This window comes from Misgurnus anguillicaudatus, chromosome 5 (genome assembly GCF_027580225.2).
Source record: "Misgurnus anguillicaudatus chromosome 5, ASM2758022v2, whole genome shotgun sequence".
Lineage (NCBI taxonomy): Eukaryota > Metazoa > Chordata > Actinopteri > Cypriniformes > Cobitidae > Misgurnus > Misgurnus anguillicaudatus.
The window spans coordinates 28329986-28355251 of record NC_073341.2 but is presented as its reverse complement, the minus strand read 5'-3'; positions in this window follow the sequence as shown (position 1 = coordinate 28355251).

The following is a 25266-nucleotide window of genomic DNA, read 5'->3' as shown; positions in this document are numbered from 1 at the left end:
AACTGTTTAAATGTATGAAAAAGAATAAAACAGGAATACAAGTATAAAACTGTTAAAAATAAAAATAAGAATAAAAACAAGAGAAATAAAAATAATTAAAATAGTGCATATAAAATATAGTGCAATCAGTTCGGACGCAGCATAGTGCTCATTCAGCAAATGCATAGCTATTGTTTAGAACAAACAACAAGACAACAAAGAACAAGAATCAAACAATATGGTAACAAACATGCTCCACAACTTTCTGTTCTTGGAGGAAATAAAAATTAAAGAAGAAAAACGATAGTATGTGTGCAAATGCTGTCTATTTCCTTTGTATAATTGTTTGTAGTGGAGTGTCCTGTCTAAATATTTTCACGCGCATGCGCTGTTGTACGCGGACTGTACGCGCACTGTCCGACGAAAATGACGTCATGCGGATGGGGCGCATACGCGGACGTCCCTATACTTTCGGCTTAAAGTAGGCGATGCCTCCCGTCACCATCTTGGCCGCGCATCACTTGCGGATATCCGAAAATGGTTAAAAAGGCGTGGGTGAAACTGAGGTGACTGGTTGCTGAAACCACGCCCGCCTAGCTCGATCCTAGTGACAGGAGTTGCTGTTCAACCATCACTCAAGTGGCCACGCCCTTAATTATGCAGAACTTTAAGGATTCATATAATTTAAACGGATGAGTTACAAAAAAATTGTTGTCATGAAGGGCAAAATTAGCTATACTAACAAGAAACACTTTTTTGTACCAGGCTGTAAACATATTACTTTTTACTGTAAATTTGGCCATGGAGGTCCATGGGAATTGACTCCCTTTTGAAGCCAACCTTAAGCAGCCCGTCGATGAATTGCAGTTTAAATCACTTCCGTGCTAAGAGATCGGAAGGTTGCCCCTCGAACTGTAGTTGTAATTTGATGGTGTAATTTACTAATTTTGTTTTTGCATATGTTAGACCAGATAGTCTAACAGCCGTGCTGTAAGTGTAAATGAATTAGAAATTCAAACTGTTCCTGGACCTTAAATAGATATTAAATCATCCACATAATCTGTGCTTTCACGTTTACTTATATTTCACCATGGTTGGCAAATCAATTTTTCCATGGTGAGAAGTTTAACAGCCTCCAAACTGAGATATTGCACCTCATTTTAATCACTTTGTGAGGAGAGAATCTTGCCTGTGCTGTGTCAGACTTCTCAGAGAATCTCTCCACGGGTCCTCAGGTACAAGAACGCAAGTGTCAGACACAACAAGATGCACGTCTTTGATTTTATAATCATGAGAATGCAGAGAACAAAGCAAATGTTGAGAGAAACAGAGTCCCCAGTGGCATGCAATGGGAATGAAATGAGTTCATGTCTCTTAGAAAAAAGATCTGATGCAAGAAAGTGCTTCCAAAACTATAAGTTCCTATGCAAAGCCTGTATCTCAAAATGAAAACTCTGTCATCATTTCCTCACACTAATATCATTCCAAACCTGTATTATGCCTTTACTAACAGATTTAGCAGAAATGTACAACAGAAATTGTCATTACCACCACTGTGCTAAGGTACCAAGTCTAACCCTACAAAGAGATTTTTAAAATAATTTTCCCCTCCAATGAGCTGCTCCACTGTGACTGCATTTCCGAGCCAGCTCAAGAACCAGATCAGTCCGATTCATAAACAAATCATTTAGCCTGGTTTTGTGAACTATTTTTTGAGAGTGTGTGCCTTATGAATACTATATACTATATGAATACTGCATGACTTTTTCTAGGCAAAAGTTTGTAGCTTCTGTAAAGAATATCTCTGTATCGCATAATGTCTATTATGATATTCAATTTCTTTTACATTTACGCATTTGGCAGACGCCTTTATCCAAACCTATACAGAAGCAATTTCAGTATGTTTTTAAAACAAGCTTCCTCCTGGTGCTCAGGGAGGGACATGTACAATTATGGATGAAAAATGGAAAATAAATACAGTGTTGTTTATAATGATGCACTGAATGTAGTGAAAAGGAAACCTGTCACTTCACCTAAATGAATACAACAGCAGTCTTCTGAAATTTTTGTATCGTGACCCTTGATGTCCTCCGCAATATTGAATTTTTGTGGATGAAGCCTTTAAATAGTATTTTACTGATGTCAATTAGAGGAAAGGGTTATTTGCGCTTTAGAAAAGGTCTTGCACACATTACACTGATGAGCTGAAGTGGTGTGTGTGTATGTTTGTGTGTGTTTGTGTGTTCAGCTGAGGTAGTATCTTTCAGGTCATGCGCTCTTCAGCTAATTGGACATTAAATCAAACTCTCTGTACCCGCCTGTCTGTGTGGTCTTTAGTGAATCACCCTGGGCCATTGTGTGGAACCAACTATGGACATTCATCAACAGCGGTGAACTTTATGCATGTGCCGTCTGCTGAGTTCAGTTTAAAATGCATTTAACTTGATGTGTTTGATGTATAAATATTAATGGGAAATACTGAAGGTCGACACTTGGTTTTAAACACTGGACTGCTATTGGATGGATAGCAAGTGTAATATCTGCTAATTATGTTTTTTCAGCTTGCACAACCTTGGTTACATCATCAGAAAAAAATATTCACTGATGCAGGAGTTATTACATTTTGATGAAAGTTTATGAAAGCGTACATTTATAAAAAAAAAAAAGGGCTCTGATGACTCAGTTACACAGGAGATATTACAGTATGACAGTAAACAGATTTAGTTTTGACTTTATGTAAAGTAGTCTGATATACTGTATATAGTACAGTAAGTGTCATATAGTATTATAATATGCTGCTGACATAACAGGTCACGAAAAACTTGAAATGAAACCGTATGTGTCCTTAGTAACTAAGGAATAATTGATGAATTATTGAATTATTTTCAATAATTGCCATTGAATTATTTTAAAATAATGCACTGCCAAGGTGGTAATGCATCACGATGCATTGCTTTGGTGGTTATTTTAAGACATTTGACAGGTCAGGTGTACTTGCCACCCTATCATCGCTGGGGATCAAGGGTACTTTTCTCCAATGGTTCAAATCTTATCTCTCTAACAGATCATTCAGGATGGCGTGGAAGGGTACACTGTCCACAGCTCACCAGATGGTCACTGGGGTCCCACAGGGATCAGTGCTTGGTCAACTTCTTTTCTCATTCTACACAAGATCCTTAGGACCTATCATATAGGCACATGGCTTCTCCTACTATCTTCTGCTATGCTGATGACACCCAGATCTTCTTCTCATTTCACCCAGATGATACCACCATAGCAGCATGTCTCAAAAGACATCTCATCTTTAATAAAGAAACACCACCTCCAGTTAAACCTAGCTAAGACGGGCTGCTTGTATTTCCGGCACAACCCACGCTACAGCACAACCTATCAATTCAACTTGGCAACACAACCATTACTCCTTCCAAAACTGCCAGAAACCTCTGTGGAGGCAAAGACAACACGATCATGGCGTTTTATACAGGAAGATCAGGAAGATACGGTTATACCTTACGGAGCATGCTGCACAACTTCTGATCCAGGCCTTGTAATATCTAGGCTGGGCTACTGCAAACACAGCAGCTCAGCTCATCTTTCAGGAGCCCAAAAGAGGTCATGTAACGCCACTCTTCATCTCTTTTCAATGGCTTCCGATTGAAGCATGTGTCAGGTATAAGGCACTACTACTCACTTACAGAACTTTCATTGGGACTGCACCGGCATACTTTTACACCTTCCTACACCCCTTCCAGAACCTTACGTTCAGTAAATGTACCCCACCTTGTGTTACCTTCACAAAGTGGCACTAAATCACATTCCCACTCATTTTTCTTTACTTCTCCCTGCTGGTGGAATGATCTTCCTATTGCAATCCGGTCAGCCACATCTCAAAAAACTATTAAAAACCCATCTTTTCCAAAAATACTTGACATAGATATTGACCGCATTTCTATCTCTTCTATCTTTTATAAAAAAAACACTAACTCTCTCTTTTTTCTCTCAACAGATATTGTTTTGGAATGGGGAAAACTTTTGTACTATTACAGTACCTCCCTAAGTTTTGTAAGTCGCTTTGGATAAAAGCATCTGCTACATGCCTAAATGTAAATGTAGGTGTGTATTTATCGAAAAATAATGCATACCACTTTATTTGTGAACATTTCTTAATCAGAATAAAGCATTAAACAGCCCCGCGCTATAAATAAGATTAATTCGGTTTTAAACTAAATGATATTCCAATTACATCATAAATTACACAATAAATGTTACAAAATAAATCCCCTTAATAAATGAACCCTGGAAGTCAAGCACCAGAGTTACATTAAGGCAATTTCGAGCCATAAAGTGAAGCTAGCGTGGGTCTGATTACCTCGTGGCGGCACAGATGGAAAAACTCAATTTCTCAAAAGGGTCAATCAAGCTGAATACTGCCTGCAATAACACTGACAAGCTCTATTGATCCATAGGAAGAGAGCATTAGAAAAGCATTAGAGGAACGTTAGCATTGTGTTGTGGCAGGCCGGTGTTGGTATTGATACGGCAGTGTGGTGAGAAAGTGCAGTGGATGAAGAACTGGAGATTACAGTATAGATTTACACAGGAGCTGTATGTCTGCAATTAACACTTCTTCCTAATGAGGGCCAATCAGTGCGGCAAAGCTCATTGCACAGCAAAATTACCAGAGAGGGTTGAAAATTGGCACGCCCACCGTCTCTATGCGATTTAAGATGTACAACTCCTGATCTTAGGCTTTGCCTTTGATCTGAGACAAAACTGATGTTTGATGATGTTTCATTGCTTCAAAGCAGTTCATGTCTTTAAAGGTAAATAGGGCTATGAATGATGGGAGGTGGTGTTAATACAGTATTTGTTTATAATGACCATAAACAATTTTTTTATGTGGTTTCACTTGCTGTACTTTGATCAACATTTGCATGCGCACACACACATGCACAAGAACAAGAACAGAAGCATCAAGTGAGATCAATTGATGCAGGTTCCAGTAGCATTTATAGTCATATTGGTAATATCTGATGTGATGTAAACTCATCTCTTCCTGTAGCATCAAAATGTCAATCTTTAATCATATTTTACTCCGGTACCCTATTAAACTTGTTTTGGGGATTTCATTATTTTATAGTTAAACCATATTTTACAAGTATCTATTGAGGACATACAGTAGAAGAAAACTGGTAGATAAGATTGTGGGTTTGATTCCCAGGGAACACAAGAATTGATTAAATGTGTACTGCAGAACTTAAAAAGCACTGCAAGTCACTTTAGATAAAAGCATCTGCCAAATCCATAAATGTAAAATATTGTGTTTGAGGGCACTGGTGTGCATCTGAGACTTAGACTGAATCAGCAGGAGAAATTTCACAGGAGGAATGTTTTGTGGGTACAGAATAATCTACCAATTCTCATCAAATGCGTATAAAAAGCGCGCTCAGTCGTGCAATACATACTCCAAAGTCCAATTTTGTGTGCATATAAACCAGTCCTTCCTGTTCTCTTAATACCATGCATCATTTCGTGTCATTTTATGTATTGATTACTAGTGTTGTAGTTCTCGAGGCCGGTCTCGACACCAGTCTCGGTCTCAAGACCGGTTTCAAGACCACTTTTTAAAAGTCTTGGTCTCGTCTTGGAATCAACCGCATTTTTACTCGGTCTCGTCTCAGACAAAGAGGACTCTGAATTTTATTTCAAGACCGGTCAAGACCACAGCTGATGCACACTGCAAAAAAGAAAAAAAATTATTAGTATTTTTGTCTTGTTTTCAGTAAAAATATCTAGAAATTCTTAAATTAAGATGTTTTTTTCTTGATGAACAAAACGACCCAAGAAAATAAGTCTATTTTTTTAGAGCAAAAATATTAAATTTAAGTGATTTTGTGAGGAAAAAAAACAAGCAAAAAAATCTGCCAATGGGGTAAGCAATTTTTCTTGAATTTTTCTTGAATTTAGTATTTAAGAAAAAGGTTCAAGATATTTTTTCTTACCCGATTGGCAGATTTTTGCTTGTTTTATTCACAAAATCACTTAAAATTTAGACTTATTTTCTTGTGTAGTTTTGCTAATCAAGAAGAAGCATATTAATTTAAGAATTTTAAAATATTTTTACTGAAAACAAGACAAAAATACTAAGAATATTTTTTCTTGAAAATCATTTTTGCAGTGTACATCACAAATGTATTTTTATAATTAATTTTATGCAGTTTATTCAGGTTATGATGTTGGCATTGTTTAAGTTTCTCCCAATGACAGTTTTTCTAATTTTATTACTAAAAACACCTCCATTGGGTTAAGTGGATGGCAAGCCATGGAAAGACAGTTCAGATTAACAGTGGACTTGCACTGGTCTTGGTCTTGACTTGGTCTCGGCCTGTCTTGGTCTTTCCTCGGTCTCGACCCTTTAAAGTCTTGGGCTGAATCCCAAACCGCCTACTTCCATACTATATAGTATGTAAAAAGCACTACTTTGCGTACTATATAGTATGAAAGTAGGCGGTTTGGGATTCAGCCTTGGTTTTGTCTCGGTCTCTGCCTGTCTTGGTCTTGGTCATGACTTGATCTCGGTTTAGGTGGTCTTGACTACAACACTATTGATTACTCTTTTTTTCTGTTTATTCGCTTAGCATTGGGGTGCAATTTGGTATTTGGGTTAGGATGTCATTGTATGTACACTGTAAAAAAATTCCGTAGAAATTACAATGTTATTGCAGCTGGGTTGCCGGTAATTTACCGTAGATTTACATTTATGTTATTTACTGGCAAGAGTTTGTTCAAAGTTAAATAAATTTTAAATATTATCAAGTCTTTATCTTTACAGAATAAAACTCTACAATAACAGCCTCATGCAAAGCATTCTGGGAACCAGAAATCATCATCAACCTTTTTCTGTTTTTTGCTTCAGATTTAGGTTCCCAGAATGTTTTGCCTGATGCTGTTTTTTTTTGGTTTTGCTCTGTGAAGACAAAGACTTGTGAATGTTTAATGTTCATTTAACTTTTAACAAACTCTTGCCAGTAAATAACATAAATGTAAATCTACGGTAAATTACCGGCAACCCAGCTGCAATTTCTACGGAATTTTATTACAGGTTTCTCAAATTTGTCTCTATTTTTAAGACATGCGCACTTGAAGTGTGGATTAGAATTAAATGCAACAGAAAGTTGTTCTAACCCCAATCGCAAGCGACAATTGTAAAAAATAGGGAAACCAATACATAAATCGACACAAAAAGATGCTTGGTATTAAGTGAATGGGAAGGACTGGTGTATCATATGCATGCAAAATTGGACTTTGGCATTTGTATTGCACGACTTTTCAAGTGCGTGCTATTTATACGCATTTGATGAGAATGGGTTGGAATAATAGTTATTGTAGTGTGGTGCTTCTCTTATGAGACTGGCCTGTATTGAGCTCTATTGGTTTTGATGCTTGAATGGGTGAAAGCTTGATTTGGCATTTAAATCCAGCATTTGCATCCAGTGCTATCACACACATTACTCAGAGCTTCTGGTTGGATCTCACACATAACCCACACATTTCAAATGGGAGCAATAAACCAGACTGTCTTTTTCTTACTGCTTTTATTCCTCTCTCTTTACTTTGTATCAGCTGTCACTATATAACTTTTTCTATCGCTTTGATTTAATTCTGCGCTTTTAAAAGAAACACTATATAGCGAAGTTAGGTTGCATACTGCTCAAAATCTGAGAAGAATTGGAAAGAGACACAACTTCTGGGATGAAAGAACTGTGATCCGGCACTATCAAGACAGGAATATGCAAGACTCTCACTCTGAGCATGATCCATATGCTGTTAAATGCAGCTGTATTGATCATCAGTCCAGTACATAAAATAAATGTGGTTACATTGGAATTTTGTAGGGATTTCAATGGTTAATGGATATCACAACAAAAATCTTATTTATCTGTGTTGACACCCCTTTGTGACTGTACTACTACACAGTAATGCTATTTTGTTTCTGTCCATGATTGGGTAAAATATGGACGGACCCAATAGTTTGTTTAAATTAACTTGAAAAATGTTTATAGCTGGGTCAAACCCATCAGTTGGGTTAATTTCAACCCCAGATGTTGGGTTGTTTCAACTCATAGCTGGGTAACAACAACCCAGCATAGGGTTATTTATAAAATTCGACCCAACCATGGGCTGAAACAAATCAGCATTTTGGGTTAAAACAACCCACCATAGGTTAATTTAAACCCAGATGTTGGGTTTGTCCACATTTTATCCAACCATGTTGAATCAACCCAGCACTTTTTAAAGTGTACTTGCATATAGTACATATTATATGAATTAAACATATAATTGCTTGAAAACAAACAGACAGTAATTAAAAATAATTAAATTATCAATCAAAAACGGAAATAATGAAAAAGTCAATAGTACGCCTCTAAGCAAGCATCATTTTAAGGACTGAAGCATCAATTTTTTATGGCACAATTTAACTCCTGACATTCCTGTTCTTTGGGCTCCATCACACAGATGGGCGTTACATTAAAATTTCATAAAGTCCTAATGAGAACAGTAATGTAATTATGAATACACGTTGATCATTCATTATATTGTTGTTAAGGAGCATCTCATAAATACTGTAAGGTCAATGAAAATGCTAATTCTACACAAACGGCTGCCTCTCACACCTGCGACAATTCTGTCTCCTTTATATTTCTCAAGAAATGTTATTAACAAACATTTCATGCAAAGTCAATGCTTAACTCTTTCCAGCGGCTTAAAAAAAATGCCAGCCAGCGCCAGCATTTTTTATGATTTTCACAAAAGTTTAATGCCTTCCAGAAAAAAACCTGTTTCATCTTACCCTTCATTAGTTCTCTTTTTATCACCTCTCAAATATGGGTAAGTTTCTTCAAAAACACAAAATTTGGAGCAAAAAGCTGAGATAATTCAATTTTTGTGAAGGACTTTTGTTAGAGATCAGGTCCAGAGCGATCCTCAAAGCATGCAGCTGCTTGACCTATGACGATACTTCTGGGATTTATAAGTTGCGGAAGAGCGCCACTTGGTGGATAATAGCTGAAAGCCGTTAATATTCGTCATTGGCAGGGAAGCATTTTCTCTTAATTGACAAGATAACTCGCCAATGGTGGCGAAAGAGTTAAAATCAAAGTACACTATAAGTATTTTTAAAGATCCGTTGTGTAGATTTTAGTGCCATCTAGTAGTGGTGAGACAATAAATGGCAACCTGACTATTATCAGCTTAAATTGAATTTAGTTGGACTTGATAGCAGAGGTGGACAATACTTAGTTACATTGTTACGTTTTCCAAGCATCTGTGCTTTATTAGGGTGTTTTTATTGGGAAAAAATTCACTTCACTACATTCTAAAGCATTGAATCATACTGTGTATTCTTTAATATTGCATATCAAAATTTATTGAATACCTAATTACATTAAAATTGTGTACTTTTACTTAAGTAAAAGTATGTTCATGTACTTAAATATTAAATGTACAACAAAAACTTGTATTTATAAAATGTAACAGAGTAAAAATTATGATATATGCTTTGGAATATATGCTTTCCAAAGAAAAACACGGACAAAATACAAACACTTGAAAAAATACTTTTAAGTAGAAAGTAAAACCTCGGCTTGATAGTGACCCTACAGTAGCAACTTGCAACCCACCTGTGGTCTGTGGACGTTGGCATGAACAATCTTTTGACTTCTCCTTTCTGTGTTTTTTGGCAGTCTGTAAAACGATAGCTCAGAATTCTTGTTAATCTGTTAGTACAGTCTATCGCACAACAGCCTTTTCCCATTTAGACGCGTTTTTCCCGTGTTTCTGCTGATTTCACACTGTACACAAATGCAGCCGCTCTCTATTGCCACTCAGTGGGCGTAACCGCAGTCACTTTCGCCAAAGGTCACGTGCATACCCTCATGGCGCGCGAAATGGCGACTTCTATGTAAGGAGACCCACAGTGTTTGTAGATAAAAATGGCTCATTCTGAGGTAATAAACATAACGGTTCATTTTGTAAGATATTTATACACCACTGATAATATAGTTATATCAAATTGCATTTCTGTCAAGAGACCCTACTGAAAGTTACACAATACACGTTTAAAACAAACATAAACAATCTCCAAACTTACAAAAAGCAAACTAAGCGATAAAGTTTTCCTTCGGGAAGGACACTTAAAAGCACATTTAGAAAGCCTTTCAGAACAGATATTTTAGTGCCGGTCATGATTTAATGCCGTTATCACACACAACCAAAATGCTACAGCAATCCAGAAGCACCAGTCAGATGCCTCTGAACTCTCTGTGTCTGAGCAGGTGATCTGGCTGTAGTGGATAACACGCGAGCTGAAGGAGATGTACGGCCATCTGATATGGTCTCAGAGTTTAGATTCTGGGCCTTGGGCCAGTGTGGTTTCCATATCTGTGGTCTGCACAGACAAGGTTTAAACGCATTGGGTAGAAACTAGAGTAATGGGTGCCCCTCCGTAAAACACCACAACTCTTCAATTTATAATGTTTTCCCTCTCCATGTTATATACTTCACCTCTATTTCTTTCGAATACAAAAACCCAGATCTCCTTTCTTCTGCTTATCCCCATCTCTGTCTGACACCCGTGTGATTAATGTTTTTCATTTGATGTTCTGCTCTTGCCTCCACCAAGTACCAACAAATAAAACTCCCAGCCAGAGCGTGCAAATGATCTCTCAAAAGAGCTGTAAAAAAAGTGAGATAAACAGAGGAGGTGGGTGAGAGCGAGAAAGAGATTGAGGCAGTCGGCAATACGTGTGAGGCGGCATAGGACAATGCTGCAGTTGAAATCCGGCCTCTGGAAAGGAAAACATTTGTGGAGGCATGTGATGGAAGTGTGTCTCCGTGTATTGCTCTCCTCCCTGGAGAAATTCCCCTGTTGCTAATCTGCAGTTATTGCGATTGCCAGAGGCACTTTCCAAATTAAAGAAGGAACTCTGGGAGCTTTGAACCCCCCCATCCAATCCCATAAAATCGTCATTTCTGCTCAGCTCCTATACTCTGCAGCCTGTTGTTACAGATAAATTATCAGCTGGATGTTCATTGATCTGATAGACGCACACTGATATGTTTCTCATGATAAACAAAGTTAACTGATACAGACACGCGGGATGCGGATTAAAATACAAATATTGATGTGGTGCTATGATCTGCTTGTTATTATTCTGCTCTTATTGACTTTCTGAGCTGTTATTAATAGATGATGCTGTAGATGTTCCTAGTTGGCTCAAAAGTACTTACTTTGAGGTGTACCCTACTGAAAAATCCAGCTAAAACCAGCATAAGCTGGTAGCTGGTTGTAGCTGGTTTAAGGTGGTTTATGCTGGTCCTCCCAGCCTGACAAAGCTGGTCATGCTGGTGGGTCAGCTGGTATTCCAGCATGACCAGCTTAGTCCAGCTAGACCAGCTTAAAATGTGACCAAAACACAGCTAGACCAGCTTGCTACACCAGCAAAACCAGTTTCCTACATCAGCAAAACCAGCTAAAACCAAGCTGGGGACCAGCTAAAACCAGCTCACCAGCTTATGCTGGTCTTAGCTGGATTTTTCAGTAGGGTACATATGAGGTGGTGCTCTTAAACTAGTATATTGCCGCCTCTCCAGGAGCTGTTTACGTATATTAAAAACGAGAGATCTGCATCTCTGTTTGCGTACTGGTAGAAGGTGAAGAACTGGACCTGAGGTTGAAGGCTTGTTGTAGGAAAGAGCAGATCTTTTATCTCATCTACATGAATACTGTGATTGTAGCAAAAAGGTTAATAATGAAGCAAGTGAAAAGGCCATTCAGACAACATTAAATGTACAAGGGAGCAAAAGGCAGCAAGAACAAAACGGACTGAATGTTTATTTGCTGTGCAGAAAAACACCACGCACTTACTTGTGTAACCGGCTCATACAGCACCTTCCTGGCAGCCCATAATTCTGATTAGGTGTCTATACAACCATTTGTCACAGCAGTCTGAGAGAAGACATTAAGGTGGCACTTATAGACTCAAAGTGGTAAGTTTCAGCGTAGGGGTGGAGTTAGTGACTTGTGAGCTCCACCCTCCATCCAAAGACTTTGGACTGAGACACATAAACTTTCAAAAAGTACACCTTAAAGGTACCTCGTATACCTTAAAGGTACATATTGGAACCTGACGTATACATATCTGTACCGAAATTATTATTCAGACACTCTTTGTGCAAGGTCTTTGTAACCAATCATTTTAAAAACATTAAAGTAAGATATACACTAATACGGACAACTTGAGAATATTGATAGAACATAGGAAAAGATAGTATTTTGTCCAGTAGTTCACTAGAAACTCTTCAGTTCAGACAGATTACAATCAGTCATACTCCAGTGCTCCAGTGATGGTATAGGGCTCCGTGATTCGAAAGCATTTGCTGTTCCAGAATCAGTTTCCACTCATCACAGGAGGTTGAGGTGATCATCTGGTCGTTCAAAGTCTTCTGCTCTGGCTTTAGGTGTTATAAATGGCTTTACTTGGACGATGAAAAATGTTGTGCTCATGCACTGATTCTGCACTTAGGATCGCATACAGATCAATCTGTCTTTCCTCCATGGCAACAGCACGGTAAAAGAGAAATAGGAATGTTTAAATAATGCTTTTAATGCATGACACCCAAGCAAATACTGACCCTGCCGTTGTTGTTTGACTATCAACATGTATGGTTCACACTGCAGTTTTTCTAGCTAAGCAGACCGAAACTGAACTTTTGGAAGACATGTTGAGTCACATGACAGGCAAAAGTAAATGCTATGCCTTTTACCCAACATACAGTATATGATTTATTCATGCTTGGAATAAAACAATGATTAACTGACAAAAAAACCTAAGTACAATGTCATAGTACTTAATATAACATTTTGTATTATACTATAGACCTTTTCATCTTTTATCATTTACTAAATATATATAAACAGCGGGGAAAATAAGTATTTGACACATCAGCATTTTTATCAGTAAGGGGATTTCTAAGTGGGCTATTGACACAAAATCTCCACCCGATGTAGCCATCAAGCCGAATATTGAGTTCATACAAAGAAATCAGAACATTTAAGTATACAAGTTGAGTAATAATAAATAAAGTGAAATGACACAGGGAATAAGTATTGAACACACTCTTGTATGGAGAGACCACTCGTCTGCATTGCTCAGGAGTGATTCTGGCCCATTCTTCCACACAAATGGTCTTTAAATCTTGAAGGTTCCTTGGGCCTCTTTTATGAACTTTAATCTTCAGTTCTCTTCATAAATTTTCGAACAACTTGATTTTCTTTTTTTTGAAACCACTTTATTGTTTCCTTGCCTTGTGTTTGGGATCATTGTCTTGCTGAAATGTCTACCCTCTTTTCATTTTCAGCTTTCTGGTAGATGGCAGCAGATTTTTTATCCAGAATGTCCCGGTACATTTCTCCATTCATCCTGCCTTCAATAATATGAAGTCTGCCAGTCAATTAGGACAAAATTAGTACTGAAAGGGGGCCGGGTTTCTCTCTCAATACTGAAAGATTTGATCTCCTGGCTTTCTATGCCATTTTGCACCTTGTTTCTCTTCATGTGTTCAATACTTATTCCCTGTGTCATTTCACTTTATTTATTATGACTCAACTTGTGTACTTAAATGTATGAATTCAATATTTGAATTGATGGCTACATCTGGTGGTAATTTTGTGTCAATAGCCCACTTAGAAATCCCCTTACTGATAAAATACTTATTTTCCCAGCTGTATATATATCTGTATATATATCACTTTGTTTCCTTGATTGGTTGTGATTTTAACATAGTATATTTTTTTTTTACTTTTTTGTCTATTGTATTAATAATTTTGTTGTACTGTAATTGTTTCTATTCTAGGATGCCTAATAACATCTGGCAAGGGGACTGCTGATGAAAACTAGTCTGTGGCTAAGTCTGGTTCACTTACATTTGTTACGAATGTGGATAAGTGTACATTGTCCCTTTTTCAAATAAACAAATAAACAATACAAGATATGTTTTTTTTTAGTAAACTAGTGAAAGTATTTCAAAGATTCACTCTAAAAATGTTGTGTTGATTTAACCCCTATATTAAGACCAAATATGGACTTTTGGGAAGTTATTGTTATTAATAAAAAATAAAAAAATACACCACTCCACCCTAAACACATTAAACAAATCACTACAGGGTTAGTACGGTGGCTCAGTGGATAGCGATGTTGCCTTACGGCTGCAACCTGATCTCACAAAGTTCCGTGGGATAGTCACAGAATTTTTTGCACATTTTTCCGTGGCATTCTCACGGATCTCCGGATTTTCCCGTGGCCCTGCTATGAACTGTCTTTTTCCGTGGCATTCTCACAGATTGGTTACTCAACTGCTTTTTCCTATTTTCAAACCATTTTCGCTTCGGTTTAGGGTTAGATTTGGTGTTTGCGTTAGTATGTTACTTTAAAGGTACAGTGTGTAAATTTTTGTGGCATCTAGTGGTGAGGTTGCAAATTGCAACAAAGGGCTCAGTCCACTGCTCACCTCTTGCTTTTGAAACACATAGAGAAGCTACGGTAGCTGCCACCGGACAAACATGTCATCGTTGGAGTAGTAAAAAAGTTTGTCCGTTAAGGGCTTCTGTAGAAACATGGCTGCACAAAATGGCGACTTCCATGTAAGGGGACCCTCAGTGTATGTAGATAAAAACGTCTCATTCTAAGGCAATAAACACATAACGGTTCATTATAAAAGGTCTTTATACACCCCTGATAATATAGTTTTGTATATTATTTTGCATTTCTGTCAAGAGATCCTTCTAAAAATTACACACTGCACCTTTAACTATTGGTTTATACTATTTTTTTCTGCTTTATTATTTTATATTTCCTAAACTTTAAACAATTGTCGCCTGGTGTTGGGGTTAGAGTTGGGTTTGGGTAGGGATATCATTTCATGTAAATCTAACCCTAAACCGAAGCAAAATGGTAAGAAAATAGGACAAAACAGTTGAGTAACCAATCCGTGAGAATGCCACGGAAAAAGACAGTCCGTAGCAGGGCCATGGAAAAATGCGGAGATCCGAGAGAATGCCACGGAAAAATGCGCCAAATATTCCATGACTATCCCACGGAAATTCATGAGATGGTCCACGTCTAGGTCAGGTGGCCTTTCTGTATGGAGTTGGCATGTTCTCCCTGTCTCAGCGTGGGTTTACCCCAGGCAAAGAAAATGCAGGTTAGGTGAATTTGTGATGCCAAATTGCCCCTACTCCAATGGATAAACTTGTATTTATCAACTGGTGTCTGGATTAACAGTCTCACCATGAATATAGCCATACATCACCCAGAACACACACTGATCACATACTCTAACACCTGACACTGCTAGAAAATAACCAGAACAACAGGACTTTACTGTATAAAACACCCAACGCACATTACTCCACATTCAGCAAACATCCACAACACATTCTGGAGAATCGGGAAAGGTTGAAATATTACTAGCTTCGTTTTTAAATATTGAATATTATCACAAAGCCAACATTACACACATTTATAAAATTTAGGAATGTTCTAATGGTTGTGATATTGACAAGTGCTGTGTGTTTCTGGTTTGTAAGACCATAAAGCATTTAGTGAAAGCAGATCCTTAATCAGGGTAGTGCCGGCAGGAGAAGTAGGTTTTCTTTAAACAAGCCGTGAACTAATACATGAGAGCACATTATAAATCATCTCCATCAGTCAGAATGCACTCTGAGATCAATCCATCACCTTCAATGGCACCTCATCCCATAAGCATAAAGCGCTGTTCTGAGATCAGTTTCCTGTCATTTCATTCATTAAAATGTGAACGGCAAATGCTTATCTCGCATCAGCCAAGTTGCTTTTAGAAGTTCAACACAAATTAGTAAGACAAATCTATATTTGCACGCGTGCACGCACAGGCACCCACGCACACACAAACACACATGCACGCACAAACACAAACACACACACACACACACACACACACACGTACACACACATACACTCAGTTGTCTGTTTGCTGTTATGCATCATGTTGCATAAGTCAAAGAAAATCTTTTTGTACACTTAAGTGCAGCTTTATGGCTTCATGACCAGCAGCAATACCTTGGTGTACTTTCTATTAAATACAGCCCTTAGGAGTTTAGTAAAAATGTAACATTTCAACTAATTAAAGCACTTCAAATATATAAGAAACAATGTGATGCAGACTAACTTTTAACTTTCAAAGTCAGTTTTCTTAAACAGACCACCTTTAGGTGTTTTTAGGCATGGCTGTAAATTAAGATAATGTAGTGCAAGTGTCTCATGAGTACATAAAGGGGGATTTCGCCAGGATAACTTGACTAAATGTCAATGTTTGCCCAAACAAATATAAGTTATGTAAGCAGTTTGTTTATTTAGTCAGGCACTTACAAAACACAAATGATGTAGAAACAAATTGACATTTTTAATATAGGACCTCCGAAGGGATCTATCTCCCTTCTGAATCTTTTTTTCACATATGTACAAGGTTTGCCAAATAATCTAATGATTTTATTTATAAAGGTAAAGTCTTCTGAAACTATTCTATCCATTTTGTCTTTATATACTGGAGAGCCATTATAAAACATTATAAAAAGGTATATTGGTATGTCAAATATACATTGCTGTACCTAGTAGATTTTAGGACCGTTGTAAAGGGTACCGTCCCAGCGACAATGTACTGTACATATCATATACTAACAGTTGATTGTTAACCATTATTAAATTATATATTTAATTATATCTGAAAATCAAAAACAGTTGAAAATCATAAGCCAGGGTCTATTCAATTCTAGTCTAGCCTGGTTTGGGTTAGTCTGCTGCAGGTCTAATGGGAAAAGTACAAAATGTAGCTTCTATAACTAATACATTAGCATAGTTTGCCAGGCAAATCTTGCTTACTAGAAATATGCCTTGGTTTGGATATTTAAGAAGCTCAGAGATCGACACCGTTATTATATGTTGAAGAGCAGCATCCAACACTCACACAGCGTTTCTGTAGCTCAACTGCTAGAGGACTGAAGGTCAAAAGGTCATAGGTTCAATTAGAGGTTGACCAATGTGGTTTTTCTCTGGCCGATATTTAGAAATCAAGTCATCCTCTGTAGTATGCATCCTATGAAGGATGCGTCCTTTGTAGTATGCATCCTTTGTACTATTTAGGCGGCAGTGGCTCAGTGGTTCATGTAGGTAGTATTATACACCTCTGGTCAGAATCCTTTAATTTTGAACCCTTAGTAGTTTGCACCCTTTGTAGTACGCGTCCTGCGTCAAACTTCTTCAATTTTGCATCTTTTGTAGTATGCATTCTTTGTAGTATGCATCCTGCGTCAAACTTCTTCAATTTTGCATCTTTTGTAGTATGCATTCTTTGTAGCATGCATCCTACATCAAAATCCTTTAATTTTGCATCCTTTGTACTATGCACCCTACGAAGGATGACATACTACACAGAGACATACTACAAGGATGCATCCTTTGTAGTATGCATCTTAAGTCAAAATCCTTCAATTTTGGATCCTTTGTAGTATGTATTCGGCATACATCATAAGCAGATATTTTCATGTAAACATTTGACTATTAAAAAAAAAAATGATTACTGGTCTTTCTAAAGAGTTTTAAAACCTCCTCCACATCATGCATTTATCAGACACAGATATTACCTGCCACACTACTGTCATCATTTCTTGCACTTTGCTGTTTTGTACCATGGCTTTCATTGCTTTGGATAAAATCCTTCTTTGGTAGACCTGATAAATTATTTAATCATCATAAAGTTAACAAAGTAAATCTCTTTTTTTTAGTTTAAGTTGTTATTTGAAGCACATTTACATTCTCATTTCTGAGGTGCTGTTAGTGACTGATTGAGCTTGCAGTGACGTCTTGTGAGTTCATTGTTGGACAAATCTGTTGTTTCAACCGTTCGTTCAAACGAATCAGTTCGTGAATCTGACTTGTGTGCCAATAGGCAACCCAAAACAAACAAAGTGTTACTGTAACAACACGGAATGTAACATCATGGAAAACATTTTCCTCGCTGTATATAATTTGGTCTTCCAACCATTCGCCATCGTGTCAGTTTTGTTTTGAGAAATATGCGAGGAAAAGAGAGCACAGAGACAGTTTGAAGACAGAAAGAGTGCGCACGGCTCTCTGCTCATTCTCTGTCCTGTAAACATCAAGATCATCACTCATTAATCACATTAAATGAGCCCAATCTTTGTGACCACACGGACAGTGGACCGCGAGACATAAGCTCGTCGCGCTGTTGTACAGGCTGGTTAATTCTCGCAATACAGACATCGTTTACTAAAGCTGTTTGTGAACAAGGCATGGCTGCAGATGCTCACAAGCAGCCTCAGGGAGAGATCTGCTTGCAGCAGAGGTGGCGTCTCGTGTTTTACATCAACGTAAAAGCTGCTTGCAGATGTGCCTGCCTATTAATCGGCCTAATTTGCAGCACAATATGCCATAGCCGATTTCTAAAAATGCCAAAAATTCTTCTCTAAAGACAAAATTTACATCGAAGCCTACAGCAGTGTTTCCCAACCCTGTTCCTGGAGGCACACCAACAGCGTATGTTTTAGATGTCTCCCACATCTGACCCCGTTATTTTCTATCTTGGAGTCTCTACTAATGAGATGATGAGTGGATTCACGTGTGTTTCAATAGGAAGAGTCGGAAAATGTGTAGTTTTAGTTTGCCTTCAGGAACAGAGTTGGGAAACACTGGCCTACAGCATAGTCTATAAATCGTTATTGGACTGGATCCCTACAGGAATGTGGAAGTAGACTTTCCATTTCTGTGTCTTGCTGTAAGTGTGTATGCATGTGTAAGAAAGGGGATTTAGTTTTGGTGACTGAACTAGTTTAAATTTATTGCTGTAGTAGTCCACGGGTCATGCTGTTGGGCTAGGCTTAATCATTCCCCGTAAAGCTATAAAAAATGTCACGGCATAGATTTAATGCACTCTTAGCATGAACTTTTACTTTTATTCTCTGTCTCGTTGCGTCTTCCTTTCTCACCCCCTCCACCATTCTCAGCCCATCCTTCTCGAGTCTGACATTTAGAAAGAGGTGTCTGTGTCTAAGAAACAGAGTCATCATCTCTGCTTTGTATCTTTAGCTGTACACCTCATTCATCCGGGTTGTCAGAGAGTTTAAACATTGACTGCTTTAAACGGCTTTTATCTGAGATTGTGAGGGATTTTCGTGTGAATGGCGTCGCAAACAATCTCTCTGGCATTTCTGTATTCATTCTGTCTTCTTTGATACTTCCTTCATGTCTTCAGAACAATACAGCTCAGCGTGTGTGTGCTTCTCAAGTCGACAAGCTCAATTTAATAAATTGCTGTTTTGGTGCAAATATGCAGCTATTACCTTAAAGCGCGCATGCAGTGGCCAAACACAGCGAATTAAACTTTACTTAGACCTGTTTACTGCGTGTACATGCTAATTTTATGAACATTAAATCCGTATCTACTGTAATGCTATTTGCTTTTGTTGGTTTTTGATTCTTAAATAATACAATTTTGGATCTTCAAATTTTGAGTTAATTCAAAGGGCACCTATTATGGCCTTTTTACAAGATGTAATATAATGCCGCATTCCAGGCAACCCGTGTCTTTCCAACCTTCTACCCGTGAAAGCGCACTGAATGGCAGTCAAACCCGTGACTTCCCATCCGTGAACTCGTACTAGATCAATGTACTCCCAGTTCCGACCTCTGACATCACATAGACCGCGAAACCATACAAAACAACAATGGCGGCCCCCACGGATGTAGTGTTTCTGCAAGTGGTACACGGTGGGAATACATTTTAGGACAATATAACGTTGCAGTCAAATTAATAATGATATAATAATAATAGTAAATAATACACACAATTATGTATTACAATGTTATGTGTCTAAAACAATAAGTATGTCGTAAAAGTATATCGCCGCATGGACATGTTAAGGTGACGTAAATTCCTTGCGCTCAGGTAGTTTGGGGTGACTTGCCTGGAACGCTACAAAGCCGTGAGTCGTGATTTGAAGTCGTAATTTAAGGGCTTAAAAACCTGCCTGGAACGCAGCATAAGTCTCAAGTGTGCCCAGCATGTGTCTGTGAAGTTTCAGCTCAAAATACCCCACAGATCGTTTATTATAGCAAGTCCAAAATGCCCCTATTTGGGTGGGAGCAAAAACGCACTGTTTTAATGTGTGTACCTTTAAATGCCAATAAGCTACTGCTCCACACTTCCTCATGCTGCGTTTACACCAGCCACGATAGAGGCGACAAGCGCGAGTGATTTCAATGTTAAGTCAATGTGAAGAGGCGTTGACGGGCGTCTAGAGGTCTCACGGCACAAATGAGGCATTTAGCGCAGCGCGGTAGACGTGATTCCGCCACATTCGCGCGAATGCCGCAAATTGAGCGTCTGGGGTGGTACGCGCGAATGGTGGATTTTGCGTTTGACGTGAATTTGCGGCTGACGCCGAGTTGAAAAATTAGCACTTTGGCGGATTTTGCACCGCGTTAACCAATCAGGAGCGTGCTTGCTGCTGTGGCGGCAGCCCCGCCCGGAGTCACTCATTCAACATGAAGGAACGCTTGATATTGTCCGTAAGCAGTCACCCGGAACTATAAGACACAAGTTCTTATTTCTATAGAGACAGGAATAAAAAGGACCTTGCTTGGAAGAGTGTCAGTGAGGACATTTGGCAACTTGGTAAGTTGTAAATACACATTTCAGTTTTGAGTCACGTGACGTTTATCAACCCGCGCCATTTATTTTCCCCCTATAGTAAGGTGACCAAATACAAACCGGTAACTCTCTAAATAAATGCACACTTAACATCAGCCGTCTTGCAAACAGACAACCGCATAGCACTTACCCCTCCCACAAGAAGCGGATTTCGCCTTGACGCGCGCAAAAGCTTGCTTTCTCCGTGCATCTACTTCACTCTAGACGCGTGAATGCATTCAAACTGTTCAAGCGGCAAACTAGGCGCGGTAGACGCAATTTTGATGACTCAAATGTCAATTTGGAAGTTCTCCACATGTTTGAGCCACTGGGCTTCCGTCGTGACGTGTTATATTGTGCGTTAACAACAAACAAGGCAATCTTGGTCCGTTGCAGAGATTCGCTGTCTCCTGTACGTTTGAGCTGATGATTTATAAATACATAGCTGTCCTCCACACACAAAAATAGTGATGGCTCTGTGAGAAGGGCTTTTAATAGAACAGTTGCGCAATTTCGCGTAAGGGCAAAGAAACTACGCAAAGACTGTTGTCACGTGGTGTACGGTGCGGCGTTTCGAGTATGGTAAAAACGGAAACATGTCGATTTTTTTTCATCTTAGGGTGGTTGTGTTCACACACTGCCAACACACATTATGTCCAAACACCTTGTAAAAGTGGATTTTGCATAATAGGTGCCATTTCAACTTAAAAATATTAGTTGACACAACATGTTTTTTTTTTAGTTAACTAATATTTTTAAGTTGAAATGACTGAAAATTTTATAGCAACCAGGTAACTTACTTTTTAAAGTTGAGAAAACAAATCTTTTTGTTTAGCGGCACATGTGCATGATTGATTCAAGCGCTAAGTATACAGTAAGCCACAAGCATTTAACAGGTTGTATTGTAATATGAGCTTTTTCACTGAATCACTTAAATTGATTAACCTCTCGACTGCTGAATGTGTAATTAGAGAAGTCTGTAGTAAAGACTCTGGCACCCAATTATGCATCTAATGCACAGAGTTTTAGTGTCAGGCTATTTTCTAAACGTTTTCTAAATGTAGCTTCCTTCTAACAGCTTTAAACCATCAGGAGTTCCTGGCACTAAACGTCTGTCTGAGATTCGGCTTTATACACTATGCAAAGAAACATTCCCCAAGCAGCAACCATTAATTATATATCAAGAATACACAGGAAGAGAGAGCTGTAAGGATTTTGTAATTACCTTCGCTTACCATGCTATTTAAAGGTGAGTGATATCTTTTCTGCTTAAAGTAGTGTACTTGTTTTGACAAAGTCAAAGATGTTGAAAATTATAAAGCGGCTAGTCACCTTAACTTAGTTATTCATTGGGGCGGTCAAATATTTATAGTAGGCATGATGAGATCACATGACAAGATGTCTTGCAATTAAACCAATTTACAAAACACAAACATACCTCAAACTCCAGAGAACATGAACTTATGTTGCGCAAAGGTCAGCCTGCGATAACTCAGAAAAATGTTGTGTTGGAGAAGATGGGGGCCGAGGTGCAGTACCCCGCAGATCATTTACCTTCAATGGCATTAACTAATATTGCATGTTTCCTTTACTAAAACGCTTGTAATTGTTGATGTGTCAATAAATGTATAAACAATTGCTGTTCTTGTTGCTTTTGCACAGCGGGTATAACCAGCAGATGTCCTCAACATGTCCTCAATATTATAGTTATCATTATAATGTAAATGCATGTTTAGCATTGTCGTTCCTATAAATGGCAGTTGCTTGGATATAGCATAAAAAAAAAAAAAAAAAAAAAAAATTCTTGGTACTGTGCAAGCTATGAGCTATGAGACATACTTCCGGTTTCACGCTGAACAGATCGTGCATCGGAGCTCCGTCGAGTTCTTCGTCTAAAAGCCTTTTTTACTATCTTTACTATCTTTTTTACTATCTTATTCCTATTTATATATTAAGTTTTACCTAGGAATACTTTACCGTGAGGATTATTGAGCAGTACTACCACGTGAAACTATTTATCACTAATAAACACCCACAGTGTTAGCATATAGCCCGCTAGCTTCAACAAACGCTGCCGACTGAAGCTAGCATTTTCCGATCTAATGGCGGATTCATCTGATATATGCTTTTCTGACCTGTCCTCGCCTGAGCGGGAAGCTGCGAAGGAGTTGATCGGTTTGAGCAGATCCAACGCGAGCTACAGCGCCCACTTCACCATGTCTCCGGACGTCCACAAGCGACCGAGGAATGCGACAAACGAGTGCTCCACGCGATGCAGCTTTACGGACCGTAAGCGAGTGAACGGAGACGCCATTGCTCAACATGAAAGCGATCGGGAAGCTGTGGAGGAGCCGCTGCCCGGCCTTCGCAGATTCAGCATGCCCAACATCACCCTGGACCCAGACGTTCGCAGGCGACTGAGGCGTACCACAACCAAACCCCCAACGCGATGCAGCTCCGCGGAGCGCGTTCGGGTAAACAAAGACGCCATCGCCCAGCATGACAGCGGTAAGACTCCGCTTGTTATTGTAACATGTACTACTTGCTACATGTATAGTTTAGCTTCTGCCGTTAGCATAGATGGGTTTACATGCACTAAGTGTATTGAAGTATTAAGATTAACTGAGAAGGTTGCTGAACTAGAATCGCGCATCCGAACGCTAGTTGAGGATAGCAAAACCGCTAATGTTACTGTTGTAAATACTGTATCGAGCGAAAAGACTAATGGCTCGGTTCCGACATCAGATGCTAATGTAAACATTACAAACAATGTATCGAGCGCACATAGTGTTCCGACATCAGATGCTAATGTAAACATTATAAATACTGTATCGAGCGCGCATAGTGTTTATCATAATACACATGGCTCGGTTCCGACATCAGAGTCAAGTCGGCGGTCTAACTGGGTGACTGTCAGGCGGCATAGTCATATACGGCGTCCATCTAAGACCCATAACGTTACGGTACTTTCTAACAGATTCGATCCCCTAAGGAATACACTAGCTGAAACACCTGTTAAAAGTGCCCTGGTCATTGGAGATTCTATACTCAGGAACACTAACATTGAGGCACCAAACACCCTAGTCGACTGTATACCGGGAGCCAGAACGTCTGACATTAGATCCAAACTTAAAGTGCTGGCTAATGCTAAACGGAAGTTTTCTAAGATTGTTATTCACGCCGGAACAAATGACACCAGACTCCGACAGTCGGAAATCACCAAAGATAATATTAAGGAGATGTGTGAAATTGCAAAAACAATGTCAGACAATGTAATATGCTCTGGTCCCCTCCCCGCCTACCGGGGAGATGAAACACATAGTAGATTAGTGTCTCTCAATGGCTGGATGTCAAAGTGGTGCCCTCAGCATAATGTAGGGTTTATAGACAATTGGAAGCATTTCTGGGGTAGACCATTTCTCCTAACCCGAGATGGCCTTCATCCGACATCAGAAGGAAGTGCTATACTCACCAGAAATCTGATTAATATTCTTAATTCTGATATAGTATGACTATCCAGGGCCCAGGTCAGGAAACAGACGGATCAGCTTAACTGTCCGTCTGTTAGCTGGCATGATATGTCTAGATCACATATATCCCAGAACTTCGAGTCGATCTTACCAGAATATCAACACATTTCAACTGTATCTGTTCCCCGAACAAGCAAATACAGAGCACCGCTTGCCACATCACGTACAAATTTGACCAACATAAAATTAGAAAACAATACATTACAAGATGAACCTCGAATGTTAAAATTCGGCCTTCTTAACATTAGATCGCTTACCAATAAAGAACCTATTGTTAATGAAATAATTAATGACCAAAACTTAGATGCACTCTGTTTAACAGAAACCTGGCTTAAAGCAGACGACTACATTAGTTTAAACGAATCCACCCCACAAGACTATTATTATAAACACGAACCTAGGTTAAAGGGGAGAGGGGGTGGTGTAGCTACAATATACAACAAAATTTTTAAAGTAAACCAAAAATCTGAACTAAAATTTAAATCATTTGAACTAATGCTGTTAAATATGGAAATAACTGATCGTAACCACAAACAGCTCTCTTTTGCCTTAGCTACAATCTATAGACCTCCGGGCCACCATGCAGATTTCCTTAAAGAAATAGCAGATTTTCTGTCTGAGCTTGTAGTCACTGTAGATAAAGCTCTTATCGTTGGTGATTTTAATATTCATGTGGATAACCATAAAGATGCATTAGGACGTGCGTTTATGGATGTTCTAAATTCTCTCAATATTAGACAAAACGTGACAGGGCCAACGCATACTCGTAAGCACACATTAGACTTAATTCTGTCACTCGGGCTTAATATTAATGACATCAAAATATCACCTCAGAGTGATGCAGTTTCTGACCATTACCTTGTGTCATACACTGTACTTCTAGATAGGATCACTCAATCCACAACATGCTACAGATTAGCCAGAACAATAATTTCCACCACTAAAGATAGCTTTA